The sequence below is a fragment of the Acinonyx jubatus genome, chromosome A1 (genome assembly GCF_027475565.1).
Source record: "Acinonyx jubatus isolate Ajub_Pintada_27869175 chromosome A1, VMU_Ajub_asm_v1.0, whole genome shotgun sequence".
Taxonomy (NCBI): Eukaryota; Metazoa; Chordata; class Mammalia; order Carnivora; family Felidae; genus Acinonyx; species Acinonyx jubatus.
In genome coordinates, this window is record NC_069380.1 from 140,745,039 (window position 1) to 140,758,826 (window position 13,788).

The window sequence follows — 13,788 nt, forward strand, 5'->3', positions numbered from 1 at the left end:
GTCGTCCCTTCCCGTGCTCTCGCACTGCGCTGGTTCCCTTATCGCCGGGCAGCACAACTCCAGGCCAGTGCCCGTTCCCGCACCCACCCCAGGCGCACCCTTTGGCACAGGAGCTCGTGCCCGAGCTGCTGCACCCTTGGGATGTGTGGCTCCTGCTCCATCATCTCTCACTCGAAAACGTCAAACAGCAGGGAGATCCAGCAACAACTAGATGGGACTTCCAGTCAACCTTGCCAACAGACTGGCTATGTTTTTATAGAGCTTACGGGACCCTCTCTGCCTGCTGTCTTGGTACTAAATGAGCTAAGTTTTGACAAACTTGCACCAAAAGATTTTGGTTAAAGATAGAGAGTAGCAACACCCACTTGTATTGCTGGGAATCAAATTAGTAGCAGACACAAGAGTATCAGCTTCATAGGTGCATGAGGATACAAAAGGAAACAATGCTCCCCAAACTTATTTTTATTCATTTCTCACAGGGTGATTTCTGGACCAAAAAAACTACACTAATTAAAACTCAAGAAGAAGAAAAGAAAACCGTGAAGAGTTCATGACTTAGTCATTTGGGGAAATTATTCAAAAAAGAGGCATGAATGACCACTGACTAAGTGTCATTACCACTGAGTGGACTTGTTGACAACAGAAACTTGCGTATGAAGAATGTGTTCCTTGAACTGTCCCAATTCATCCCATGCGCCTCTGCCTGAGCTTTGATTCACCCCAGGTCTGCAACTCAACATGCCCATTGTTTCTGGTCTCACAAGGGCTCATTCTGTTCCCAGGGACAAATGGCTTCATAACCAGAGGGCTTTGCTCTAACAGCTCAAATCTCTTTCAGAGGGGCCTGAACCCTGAAACAGGGGTACAGTGCTCATCGGCAACCCCATCTGCTACCCCTTCTCCAAGGTCAGAAAGAATCGCACAGTTCACATCTGACATCTGGGTGCAAGGCTCTGTTCTGAGTGATGAGATCTTATTAACTGAGGTCACGTCAACTGCACAAGAACCACAAAGAGCCCTCTGGCATGCTGGCAGTGGGGTGGGGCCAGGAGATGTTGAAGAGGAAGGCAAGTGGGGAAAGAAGGAAGCCCAGAGTCAAAGCTTCAAAGCTTCTACACCATGCTGGTTGACAAGGTGTAGCGACAGAGAACTACTTATCTCATAAAACACAGTACATTTAAAAATCCTCAGGTCATTACACTTACACAAGATGCTGTTTGGGGAAATTACCTAGCACAGTACTAAAAACACAGGCCATTAATGACTGTCAGTGTGTGTGTGTGTGTGTGTGTGTGTGTGTGTGTGTGTGTGTGTAACGCAGCTCTCCTGAGCGCTGGGGAAGGGAGAAGTGTGTTTCACCCCAAAAGTTTTGGAGTCCATCAGGTCTGGGTTCCAAAAACAGCCCCACAACCAACTGGCCATGTGGACGCCTAGTTCTCAGAGCTGCAGCTTTCCTCACCTACATGGAAACAGTAAGGTATCCCGCTTCGAGAAACTATCAAGAATCTGTTAGACCTCAGGGTCTGGCAGAATAAACACTCACTAAATAGCAACTCCTTTCCCTTAGAAGCCTTTCCTCCAACATGGAGGACACTGATCAGATAACAATTTAACTGCTGGAACTGCCCTGCCCACCACAGAAACTTGGCTATTTACACACAATCAAAGATTAAGCACAGGCTATTTAGAGACGGAGGGAGGAGGTCACTCGTGTCAGCCTCCCCGGTGGGCTTCTTGGGAGGGTCCTGGTCTTCCTACTTCCCCACTGCCTACCCTGCTGCCAAACTCAACTGTGAAATAAATTAGCATGAGGCCAGAAGCAGAATCTACTCCCACTCGTTGATCTCACCCCCACTCGACCCCAAATACCACCACAGAGAAATGCCTTTTGAGAAAAGAGTTACCAACACAAAAAAGCTTTGGGGGAGATTGTTTAGAATGAAACAATCATTGTGAATGAGAACAAGAAACAAGCCCCCGATGACTCCCAGAGGCCCCATGAGCTGCACCCACCTGCCCGCCCGCCAGGCTCACAGATGCTTTGAATCAACAGGTGGAAAGCCAGCCCATGAGGAGAAGACGAGACTTCTACACTACAAAGTCTTTCCATTTGATTAGACAACTAGCTCACTGATGTGCCAGCTGATCTCAATCCCTGCTCCTCTTCTGTTGAATGGGAAAATTTCAATGTGAACATAAAACCTCTATGTGTTTGTCCTCTTGCAGAGCCTCAGGACTCTGCTGCAACCTCTCAGGTGACCTGGATTGTAATGAACGTGCCAAATGTCCACTGTGCTGGTCAGCAAACTTGGCTCAGAGTCAGGCCCGCAATCAGACTGCTATTTCTGAAGAGAAAGGATGTGAAACTTTGGGAGAACAGAAAGCGGCACATTCAGGCTTAGCAAACGGTCCACGCCACATTTAGGGCGGAATTATTTAGGGAACCATGTGCTTAAGTTCACAAAACATAGTTCTCTGTCCATCCATGCCACAACAATCCCCTATCTACTGCACCAAATTCTCACACCCATGCCAGCGTGGCTGGAATGAGGCTTTTATTCTTCTGTTTGGAATAGGGAGATAACATGCTTTGGTCTCTCCAGCCAAGTTTGCTAATTACTACTATAAGTAGAATAGCCATGCTACGCACGGCTGACTGACTGGCTTTCCTGTGCATCCAAGAAAAGTCCTCAGGTCGATGGCACAACGGACAATCTGGAAAGGCATCAAGTCTGTGCTCTGTACAGTGTCCCAGTTTGGTCATGTCACATGTGCAAGGACAGGCACCTGCTGGGACAAAATCCACAGCAAAGGGGAAACAGATCCTCCTCGTAGATCTTGTTAACTGTAGGGATTCCAGCACAGAGCTCCTCAATATGCTATCCACTGCTATTCCCTGTAATCCCTGCTTCTCCAAAACTCACTTAATTGACATTCCATGTAAAAGTCTTCTCTCCATAGGCCACTAAGTACATTTCCACTCCAGGACGGCTGAGTTTACCATCATTTCCCTGATGGTCATGGATAATCTGGACGGTCCTCTGACTTTCTGAAAATGATGCTATGATTATCACAAAGGCTCACAGAGTAAAGCCTCTTAGCAAGCAATAAGAAGAAAACAAAAACAACCAAGAAGAGAATCCTGCAGAAACCTACAGTAACCTCCAGCAATATTACAGTCAGAATGCAGAGCAAGGGGGAACTGATTAATGGTTTGGCTATGGGAGTCACATAATATATATATATCATAATATATACACACAGCCCTCGTATTTATAAACTTTTTCAATTTTTTTTTTTTTTTGAGAGAGCATGAGTAGGGGCAGGGAGGTGGGGACAGAGAGAGGAGAGAGAGAATCCCAAGCAGGCTCTGCACTGTCAGCACAGAGCCCAATATGGGGCCCGATCTCACAAATCATGAGATCATGATGCAAGCCAAGATCAAGAGTCAGACACTTAACCAACTGAGCCACCCAGGTGCCTCAAAGCCCTCATCTTTAAAACAAGGATGAAGTTAGTAAGCCGAGCCCAGCTGGGTTTGTACCTTCCACCACAGGGTTCTCTCTTTCGCAGCTTCCTGCTGTCAGTAAGAAGGGAAGAAGGTACGGGTGAAGCAAGATCGCTCTGGGCCGGCTGGTCAGGAAACCACAACAGAAATGAAGGAGCCGAGGGAAAGGACTTCACAGCGAGGCGCACATCACCAGAGCATGCCCCCGTTACTAGAGCAGCAAAGGCCAGGACAGAGTTTTGCTTGTTCACCTTGCTTGTTCACCCTGGTTCTCTTTTGCTACTTTATTATGGAAATCGTCAAACAGAGATACAAGCTGAAAAGAACAGACTATGAACATTCAGATTCAACGCCAGTATACAGCCTCACTCTACCACTCGACCTTTTTCTTCCTGAGCCATGTGAAAACAAGCCACAGATGTCTTGACACTTGAACCCTAAATACTGTAATACACTTCCTAAAAATAAAGACATTTTCCTACAAAACCACAATAAAATTAACACACCCCAAAAAACTGACAATACCTCCCTTATATCCAAAGCCTAGTGCACACTCAAATTTCCCTATCCTGCCCCATTTGTTACAGCTGTTTTCTTAAAACCATGACTCAGTCAAGACTCATGCGCTGCATTTGGCTTTGTGTCTGTAGTTTCTTTTAGTAAAAAATAGTCCTTTCACCTCTAACCCTGTTTGCATTTTTTCCCTTGACGCTGATTTTTTTTTTTTTTTTTGAGGATACCGGGCCATTTGTATTCTAGAATACTCAACAATGTAGATTTGTCTATATCCTCATGCTGTCATTTAAAGTTGTTCTCCATCCCCTGCTTTATAGAAACGAGGTTAAATCTAAAGGCTAGTTTAGAATCACCTTAAATATTTTGGTGAGACTTCTTTGTAGGTGATGCCGTATTTGTTATTCCTGCTATATCACATTTGGGAGGAACAATACTGAGCTATACCTCAGAATCAGAATAATTTTATACATAAATGGACATACATGAATATGTACGTGTGTGTGTGTATCTTTATTCACATACATATATAGAAAGCAAGACAGACAGGGGCGCCTGGGTGGCTCAGTCACTTAGGTGTCCGACTCTTGGTGTCCGCTCAGGTCGTGATCTCGCGGTTTCATGAGTTTGAGTCCCACAGTGGGCTTCTCACTGGCGGTGCGGGGCCTGCTTGGTGGTCTCTGTCTCCCTCTCTCTCTCTGCCCTCCCCCCCACTTTTGCGGTCTCTGTCTCTCTCAAAATAATTTAAAAAATAAACTTTAAAAAAAAAGACAGACACACAACATACCCAGGGTCCTCTCTGGCCCTGAACAACCAGAATTCTGATGAGGGAGCACGCAAAAGGCTGGCTGGGTGAGCTCTGTATGTTTCAAAGAGCTCTTTGGGTGAGTTCTGAAGCCACTGCTGAGAAGCCCTGTCTTAAAAAATGCCAGCCCAGCCATCCCAGAAGCTTAAAGCTCTTTACCGAAGGGATTTTACTCCTAAGAAATATTTGCTGTATTTCTTTGAAATGGAACCACATTTTATATACTACTTATGAAAACACAGAAATATCTGCAAACCTGGGGAGTAAGACACAACTCTGAAGAGCCCTTTCCAGGAGGATTGACTTGAGCCAACAGAGCCTGGGTTTTGCGTGAAAGAAGGAGGGGGCATCTTTCCTCTAACTTCAGAGCCCTCCCTCTCAAAAAGGACAGATCTGGGCTCCCTGAAGCTTCCCTCCGGCCTTGCTCTCTTCCTACCACCCCTGCCCTCAGCCAGTCCGGAGGGAGCATCAGGTGCTGGCAATGCCAGGTTGAGCAGAGGCCACTAAACTGTGAGAGTGTCTTAAGAGCCTTGTACACGGACTCAAGATCCAATCTCAGCTCTGCCACTAAATAGCTGTGTGTCCTGGGCAGGCTATTTAGATTTAACCTCCGCCAGCCTCAGTTTCCTCATCTGCAAAAAAAGAAAGCAACATCTTCTTCCAAAGGCGGCCATGAGGATTAAAGGAGATGGCATATGGAGAATAATCAGCATATCTTCCCGTTCATTGTGCTTAACATACGTTAGCTATTATTAATCATTGTCATGTGATTAAATGATAACACATCATCATATGAATCACACGATCATATGACTACATAATAAATTTACTACAGTGACCCATGTGACCCAAAGAATCAATACACTTCCGAGCAGATTGTATTTTGCTCCCACGTCACTGGTGGTTTCTCTGGCAATATGGTCTCCATCCCAGTGTCTTCTGGAAGCCTAAGAGGATTAGGTGAGTAGAGTTTCTGTGCTTTTGCCTTCCGTAAGTTGGAAAGTCCCTCTAGGGACTGCCTCTTGGGTGGTCCCTGGACCACCTTCCACCTCCTAGAGGGAGATGTAGGCCACCTGTTTTAAAAACTCTAAGTTCCTGATCCCCACACACTGAATCAAACTTTCTGGAGGTGTTACCAGAAACTGTGTTTGTAACAACCCCCCAGGTGATTCTTTACACAGTAAAGTCTAAGACTCCATTGGGAGGAAGCCTTGCACTCGGTGAGGTCACTGGTATCTTGGAGCTGGGGAAGGGGCCAAAGAGAAGAGGTCAGGAAGAGCTTGGCCTGGCTCATTAGGATAGAGCCAGATGACCTGTCTTTGACACAGCTCATGGCGTCACACACATCTCTGGAACAATGATTCTACAGGGACAGAAGCTGCTTCCCCGTTCACATGTTGTCCAATGGTCCTTGCATTCACAGCGCGAATGAGCTCAAACATTCAGGACCTTCTCTTCAGAGCACAAAAGCAGCTCGCAGAATGGATGGATAGTGCCGGTACAAAAAGATCAGCACTTGGCATGACTTAAAAAAAACAGTTGGGGGCACCTGGGTGGCTCAGTCAGTTAAGTGTCCAACTTTGGCTCACGTCATGATCTCATGGTCCATGAGTCTGAGCCCCACATCGGGCTCTGTGCTATCAGTGCAGAGCCTGCTTCGGATCCTCTGTCCCCCTGTCTCTCTGCCCCTCCCCCACTGGTTCTGTCTCTTTCTCGCTCTCGCTCTTGCTCTCAAAAATAAAATAAAATAAACTTAAAAAAAAAAAGTCAGCTACCAAAGGAGGTTTTGCAAACTCTCATTTGCCCTGGCTGCCCCCTCAAAAACACAGATTAGGGAAATGTAAACATCTTGACAATATTTAAGAAGAGGGCCCAAATGCTCTAAGAATTCTATTGTTCTTGGAGTTACAGTCTCAACACGCTCAAATCCTCCAGGATATTGCCACCCTCCTTTCCTCACTACCTCCTCCAGCTCAGCTCTGACCCCACTGGGAAAAGTCACACTGTGCTTCTCAACAGGGACGATTTTGCTCCCTCCCCCTTGCAGACGGCACGTGGTAATGTCTGGAGACATTCTAAGGTGGTCACAACGTGGGGCGGGGGGCGGGGGGGAGCAGGAATGTGTGCCGCTGGCATGTTGTGGGCCAAAGATGCTGCTAACCAGCCTGCGGTGCACAGGCCAGCCCCACAAAAGGGGCAATGTCAGCAGTGTTAACAGTGAGAATCCTTTTCTAGAGGCTTCCTGCATATAGAACAACGTTTACATTTGGAGGCACAACATGACACAGATTGCTAATGCCTGTAGTATTTACGAAGGTCTATTCTAATGAGTAAGCCATGTTCTACAATCTGGATGGGTAGTCACAGTATTAACTACCTTACTTAATTTTTGGCTGTTTTTCTGAATTTTTGTTTAAGGTCCATGTGAGTCTGTGTGCCCAAGATGGCAAGCTGACAGGACATGGATTCCAACTTGCCAGAGGGAACACACTCAGGAACAGTGCCCTTGACCCTGCCTCTCCTGGGGCCCTGACAGTTTGTTTGGACCACATACAAAAGCCAGCTATTGTTTTCAGTCAGCTCTATTCTGCAAATTGCAAAATAGGGTGCCCAGGTTATTAAGAGCAGGAGGCCGTTTGCTGCTTTCTTTACCTCCCTGAAGGTCTCGGACTACCTCAGAAAACTTTCAGTTTGACCACATGGCCCTAACTTGTGTCAAATCCCCCTTGTCCAGAGTCGGGCTGTCCACTCAGCCCATGCTCAGGTGGCCGCTCCAAATGCCAGGAAATCTCAAGGAACTTCCCAAGAAGCCCTGGGTAGTGTTCAAACATTCCAGTTACTACCTGACCCCACCCTGGCTTCCTCTACAAGCCGCCTTCCTCTCCAGCTGGACCTCTCAGCAGCCTCCGCTGCCTGAGGGACCCCCCCCCAGGGCAGCAAGGACCCTGCCCCTCCAAAAGCAACTGAACAAGCCTTTTTTTTTTTTTTTCTAGGCTTGGAGCACCCAGTGATCTCTTGCTTACTGTCAAGCTTGCCCCTTAATTCCCTGCTCCTGGCCAGTCACACAGTTCCTTCTTGATGCCCGCTCTCGCTCCTCTGTATCCAGTCCATCTGCTTGCCAAGCACCCATTTCTAGAGATGGACTTTTACACTTTTTCCCTGAGGTGTCAGAACCCACAGGGAGCTGGTCTACTTGCCTCGTCCTATTTTCTAGATGATCTATTCTTTAAGATTTCTGAAGTCCACCAAACTTATTTCGTAACTTTTTCCTTGCACAAACATCATCTAAAAAGTTTTAGAAGCCAAGTCTTTCCATACTTGTCTTCTACTCTATCAAACAGGAGGGAATGAAGAACCAATCTCATGAAGTCTGTTCTAGCTCACATCCTATAAGCCAGGGGCCATATGTTTATGCCCTGAACATACTGTGGGGTCCAAATGTTTTTGATTTGTTTCAATGGAATTAGAACTTGAATTTCAAGAGTTGCCTTTTTATGTCACTATGGTACATAATTTTAAACTGAAGGTGTTTTTCAAGATCATAATGAATTCTGTGACAACAGGCAAAATATAAGTCTTAAAGTGAGTCTCGTTAGTTTTTTCACGATCAATGAGAAAGTAGAGTGTTTTAATGGAGAAAAGTAACAAAGTTTGGAGAACAGAAAGCTCAGGAGAACTTATACGTAAAAATCAAGATATATAACTTCCTTCTTCCTGAACGCCCAATGAACACGAGAGACTCCAAGTGCCCTCTGTTTAAGTGCCTCAACTCTGAGAATAAATAACCCTTAGGGAACAGGCTTCTGGCTTGTCTAAGTGGACAGCTGGACAGCTTCTCCCAGCACTGGGGAGCACAGGCATTCATTCTTATAGCAACTGCAGGCTTTCTAGTCCTTTCCATACACAGGCTGAAAGAATCACTGCTGTTCACAAGACACAATGCCATCGGCCAGGTTCCCTTCCAACAGCTTAAGAAAAACCAAACATGATAAATGGAGAGGATTATGCCATCTGTTACTTCTGAGTCTCTCACACAAACTCATAAACCAGCAGAAACCCCGAGAATCAACTAGAACAAGAGTCTCATTCTGACTAGAAGCTTCTGTGAAAGCTTTTGTGGAAGACTGTATTATTCCCTCAAACATACTGTCTCTCCTTGCAGGAGGGTTCTATTTTTCTACCCTGTAGACATCAAGCCCGACTACAGGACTGGCTTCAGCCAATGTGAGAAGTGACATGTGCCACTTCTAAGCAGAAGAGTTCATGAGCCGGTGACTTATTCTCCAGCTCCCTTATGTCTCCCACGAGATCAAAAAGATCCCAGACAGAGGCCGCCCCATCGGCCTGGGTCCCTGACAACACGAAGCGGGGGCCCTTGATCCCTGATAAACATGCAGTGTGGGCAAAAAAACCAAACGTGCTACTGCCGGTGCTGAGACTGTAGGGTCACAGCACAACCTGACCTCTTCCAACGGCAGTGCTCCCACTGGGATCCGAGCGCCTGCCTGTCCTGACTCTCTTTGGCACCAGGTTAAATTCTACTTCACCATCCTCTACCACACACGTGCCAAAGAACTTTCTGAGATTAAACAATGACAAATGAGAAACGTTAAAGCTTGGCAACTATCTCAGAAGTACTCACTGTACAATTCAGTGAGGTAAGCTGCTACAATACAGATCTTCCTCTCAATATATTTATCTTAGGGTTAATAAATGGAAGTACTAAGACCGAAGAAAAATTCCCTTTTGAATAAATGCAGACACTTACAAAGTGACTCAGAGGGCCAGCTTGAAGAATCGCTTCCACATCAGGCGCTTCTCTGAGGTCTCTCACCCCAGAGCCCTGACTCACTTGGAGCTGCCTCAGCTTTCCCTTCTCTGCTTCTATTTCTTCCACCCTTGGGGTGGCTCCAGCCATCTTCCACTGCCTCCGGCTGGGACCACAGCTAGGAAGTCTGCTCCCTTAGCACAGGGGACCTCTGACCTTTGCCTGAGGGGGAAGGCTGGGCCACAGCAGCATTTTTTTTTTTTTTAATGTTTACTTATTTTGAGAGAGAAAGAGAAAATGAATGAATGGATTAATGAATGAGTCCCAAGTAGGTTTCACGCTCAGTGCAGGAGACCCTTGCAGGACAAGCTGGTACCAGATGTCGGCACAAAACCAACGTGAGGGCTGCCCAGAGGCCTGTCTGCAACATGCGTCAGGGCAGGTCTTTGCAAGGAACTGGAAACCATAGGGTTGGAGTGAGTGTATCAACTGACAGAGGGGACAAGAGACCCTTGAGGGCACTGGGCGGGGCAGGACTCAGACCCTGAGCTTCTGGCTGTGGAACAAGAAGTAATGGCCACCCAGAAGGCAGGACAGCCAAAGGGGAGAGAGGGCAAAGTCAGTGATGCACGAGGTGGAAGCAGTGAGCCACAGGGCGACAGCCATGACCATACTTTAAATTCTTTCAGGTAATCTCTACCATGAGAATCAGAATATTCCCTCTAGGAATATGGTCACTTCAGAGATAGCAGCTGGGTGCAAACTGGTGGTTTCCAGGAGGAAGACTTTCAACAACTCATGAGAATATCTGTCACTTTAAAAATGAAGTTGTGGGGCTCCTGGGTGGCTCAGTCGGTTAAGCGTCTGACTCTTGATCTCAGGGTCATGAGTTCAAGCCCCACGCTGGGCTCTGTGCTGGGTGTGGAGCCTACTTAAAAAAAAAAAAACAAAGCTCTTGTTTTAGTTTAGGTATTGTCTCTTTGTGAACCAAGTCTTTTTTTGTTGTTCTTAACAGCAATATGGTATCGTTTTATGAACTCAGTAAATAGTGCTAGACATAAACGTTAATCTGGAAACAGTCACTAGTAGTTAAAAAACAGCAAAAAAAGTTTTCCTTTCCTTGCACCCCCACTGGCCCTGAAAATCTCACCCATCAGTGTTATTGACACAAGAAAACAGGAGAGGTTAATGTTCAAGCCGGGCCTCGGTGCCAAGGTTCCACCGGCCGCTAAGCAGGTGATGGGTGTGAGCAGAGGTGCCGTAGAAACCTCATCCTAGAGGCCAAGGGGACAGGCCAGCTACATGACTCAGAGGAGAGGTTCCCACCTGCTGGTGCAACCTTCACCCAGGAACTTCCCGAAGGGCACAGGGCAGGAGCAGCTCACCACGGCAGCAAACGTCACCCAGAATCCCCTTGAAACAAGCACAGCACAAAGCTGCCAGCTGCCGTCCACTCTGCTTGCAGAGCTCTCTGTGGAGTGATGTATTTCTAAATACCCACTAAAGGTTATTATTGGTGAACCGGGCCTAAAGATGCAAGACAACCCCTATCTTTAGAAACCAAGAGGCTAATAATTTTGGATTTACCCTGAGACGAAGACATTACTCACCCTCTTTTCAAACCTTTTATATTCTCACGGAAGTCACTTCTGTTTCTAACCAATATTGCTAAGCAGTAGAATTTTACCTTTTGTCATGTTTACTTATTTATTTTCAGAGAGAGAGAGAGAGAGAGAGAGACACCATGTGAGCAAAAGTGAGTGGGGGAGGGACAGAGAGGGAGAGAGAGAATCCCAAGCAGGCTCCATCCTCAGTGCAGAGCCCAATGTGGGGCTTGATCCCACAACCATGATATGAACCGAGCCCAAATCAAGAGTCAGATGCTTAACGGACTGAGCCACCCAGGCGCCCCGGCGGTAGAATTTTAAAAAGTTTTTGAATGAGGTAAAGAAAAGGGCCAAAATCTGTTGTAGAGTATACTCCTATTTCTAAGGGCAACCCTGAAATGTTCAAACTCGTTTTTTTATTACTTTGCTCACATCGATACTGGCTTTTTGCAACTGAAGACACAACCTGCCGCCTACAGTCTGAGCCACCCTGTCCTGTGTGCACACACTTCCTGAATGCCAGTGGGCTCGGAGAAGGAACTGACATCAGCCTAAAGCTTTATGCACCAAACACACATGCAATAAAGAATAGAAAGTACAAGGTGGGTGTTCACAAACATGGCTCTTTATAACTCCATGTATCAGAAATCTCCCCTCTCTAGAGCCTTCCTCCTCTTGTCCGTTTAAGACCTATGAATTATACTGTGTGATCAGGAATGTGCACACACGTACATATTTGTAACATTGGATTTTTTTAAACATCTAAAAAATCAGCAAGACAGATTTGCATACTGCCTCCACATCCAGGTCATTAAACACTATCCATTTCACTGATTTCATAGCCAGCCATCAAGCTATCCAGCATTTGTCAACGTTCCCTAATGAGAATGCCAAATTCAAAACCATAAGCAGGTTTAAACTGTCTTCATTTATTAACTAGAGGAATTCCCCAGATATTTAGAATTCAAACTGTTTTGAAAACAGATGGGCTTAAGCGTAGCTCCCAAAGGGATGCACGCTCTTCGAGGAAAAGTGTGCTCAATATACAGCTGCCAGCAGCTTCTGATAGTTGCAAAGACAGAGAAGTCCTCAAATGCAGGCAACAGCCTCGGCCTGTATTACCGAACTGGCCCAGTGACGGAGGAACGCGCCCGCGGCGGCGGTCCGATGAGCTTCCCGCACTGCAGCCTAGATGGAGTCAATGCAGACTCAAAGTTCCAGATGGTCAGAGAAAACCCCCTGTTTTGGAAGCCTGAACCCTTGTACTTGATCATATGATCTAGTACTTTCTTTCTGGAAACAGGGATTTATTGTTACGGTTTCTAACAATAGCAAGGCACAGTGAACAGAGATAAAGTTCAACTGGATGTCTCAGAAAAGAGAGAATGTGTCAGAGGGCCAGGCTGCTTAAAAACAAAGGGAAAAGTGCTCTTCTATGAGAAGGGACGCCCCAACCCTCTGTTCCCAGCTTCTCCCCTGTAAGGGCTGATAGACAAGGTTGGCAAAGAGGAAGCCTGTCCTGCTTTACACACATCCAGTGCTGTGGGCTCCAAGCGCCACACTGGGCTCCTGCCACCCTCCTCCCCAGCACGAGCCCGCTGGAGTGTATGACTCACTGAGAACCCACATGGCTCGGTAAGAGAAAGGTGCTAGGCAAGAAAGCCTGGGGGAATCCGTGGGGGAAAAAAAAATTAACTGTATCTGGCTGGGTAAGAAAATGGAGCTTCCCTGAGAAGTCGGAACATACCTCACAGAGGGCGTGAGAACAAACAGACTTCCCGACAGCACGCCATTTCCCACAGCCCCGATCACCGCCAGCCTCACGAGATGATACCCACATATGGCAGAGAAAGTTCTTTTCTTTGCATGTGAAACGCCAAGCTCTTCCATGAGCAGGGTGGCTGATAATTCTGGGTTCCAACATAAAATATGGGCTGGACAGGGCTTGGGGGAGGGTCTCTCAGGCTTCCTCACAGGATGAGGGTGGGCTCGAGAGTCAGCATCTCAAAGTTCCTACAACACAGGCTGCTCCACCCGACTAGACCACTGAGCTCCCCAGAAAGGCAGCACCAGGGGGCGATTCAGTGTGGAGTCAGCCTGCCTGGATTTGAATCCTGGTTCTGCTACTTCCTAGATGGTGACTTTGGCACAGACCTGCCTCTGTGCTTCAGTTCCTGTGTCTGTAAACTGGGGTACCAATACAACCTACCACACAGGCTTTTTGTAAGGATCTACTAAGTTAAAATAAATAACAAGCTTAGAAGAGTGCTTGGCACATGGTAAGTGTTCCAGGCACTGGCCTACCCTCTCTGGAACAGGCTCCAGCCTCCCCAGCCCCCCGATGGGGGTTTTGCACCCAAATGGTCCCTTTTGAGGTTGTGCCTGAGGCATTCCTTTTGCCATTTAGATCTCCTTGTTCTAAGGCCCACCTGGCATGTGGTGGTTTCCCTCACCTTCAAATACCAGTCTTTTCCATGTGGGAGTCCTAAGCAGGAAGGATGCAAAATGGAGCTGGGTCTACATTCAATGCTGTCACCCTGGCCATGGACCAGCTCTGTGTCTTTGGACAATGAAGTTCACTTCTCTG

General features: G+C 46.9%; 1 protein-coding gene across 1 annotated transcript in view; it reads right to left on the reverse strand.

Moving 5' to 3' along the window:
* LOC113593201 (uncharacterized) overlaps positions 1 to 13,788 on the reverse strand; it is a 139,167-nt gene that overhangs the window by 394 nt on the left and 124,985 nt on the right. The window lies entirely within an intron of this gene.